This window comes from Rattus rattus, chromosome 3 (genome assembly GCF_011064425.1).
Source record: "Rattus rattus isolate New Zealand chromosome 3, Rrattus_CSIRO_v1, whole genome shotgun sequence".
NCBI classification, from domain to species: domain Eukaryota; kingdom Metazoa; phylum Chordata; class Mammalia; order Rodentia; family Muridae; genus Rattus; species Rattus rattus.
In genome coordinates, this window is record NC_046156.1 from 755758 (window position 1) to 757390 (window position 1633).

The window sequence follows — 1633 nt, forward strand, 5'->3', positions numbered from 1 at the left end:
TAAAGGCAGACCTATAAGAATTACACCATCTCCTCACCAGAGACTGTGAAATCCAGAAGATCCTTGACAGATATCATACAGACCCTAAGAGAACACAAATGCCAGCCCAAGTTCCTGTATCCAGCAAAACTCTCAATTAACATAGATGGAGAAACCAAGATATTCCATGACAAAACCAAATGTACACAATATCTTTCTACAAATCTAGCCCTACAAAGAAAAATAGATGGAAAACTCCAACATAAGAAGAAAAACTGCACCCTATAAAAAGCAAGAAGTAATCTCCTTGCAATGAATCCAAAAGAAGGTAGCCACACAAACATAATTCTACCTCTAACAACAAAAATAACAGGAAACAACAATCACTCTTCTTTATATCTCTCAACATCACTCAACTCAAGTCCCTAATAAAAATATACAAACTAAAAGATTGGATATGTATAGAGGACCCAGCATTTTGCTGCATATGGGAAAAACAACTCAGTAACAAAGACAGAAACTACCACAGAGTAAGAGGCTGGAAAACAACTTTTCAGGCAAATGTTCTGAAGAAATAATCTAGGGCAGCTATTCTAATATCGAATAAAAGTGACTTTAAACCAAAAGTCATTAAAAAGCATAAGGAAGGACACTTCACATTCGTCAAAGAAAAATCCACCAAAATGAACTCTCAATCTAAATATCTATGCTCCAAATGCAAGAGCTCCTACATTCATAAAAAAAACCTTACTAAAGTTCAAAGCACACATTGCACCTCACATAATAATAGTAGGAGATTTCAACACCCCACTCTCATCAATGGACAGATCATGGACACAGAAACTAAAAAGATATATAGAGAAATTAACAGAAATCATGAACCAAACGTATTTAATAGATATTTATAGAACACTTCATCCTAAAACAAAAGAATATACCTTCTTCTCAGGACCTCATGGTACCTTCTCCAAAACTAAACCATATAGTCGGTGACAGAACAGGCCTCAAAAGATACTGGAAGAGAGAAATAATCTCATGCATCCTATTAGATCACCATTGACAAAGACTGGTCATCAATAGCAACAATAATTACAGAAAGTCCACAAATAAATGGAAGTTGAACAACACTTTACTCAATGACAATTTGGATCAAGGAAGAAATAAAGAAAGAAATAAAAGACTTTTTAGAATTTAATGAAAATTAAGGCACAACATACCCAAACTTACGGGACACAATGAAAGCAGTGCTAAATGGAAAACCCACAGCTTTGAGTACCTGCAAAAGGAAACGGGAAAGAGCATACCTTAGCAGCTTGACAGCACACCTAAAATCTGTAAAAGGAAAAGAAACAAATACACCCAAGATGAGTAGAAGGCAGAAAATAATCAAACTCAGGGCTAAAATAAACCAAGTAGAAACTAAAAGGACTATACAAAGAAACAACCAAACCAGGAGCTGCTTCTTTGAGAAAATAAGCCAGATAGATAAACGCTTAGCCCAACTAACCAGAGGAGAAAGAGTGTATCCAAAGTAACAAAATCAGAAGTGAAAAAGGGGACATAACAACAGAATCAGAGAGAATTAAAAAAAAATCATAAGATCCTACTGCAAAAGCCTCTTATTCAATAAAAATCTCTATTCAATGGAAAATCT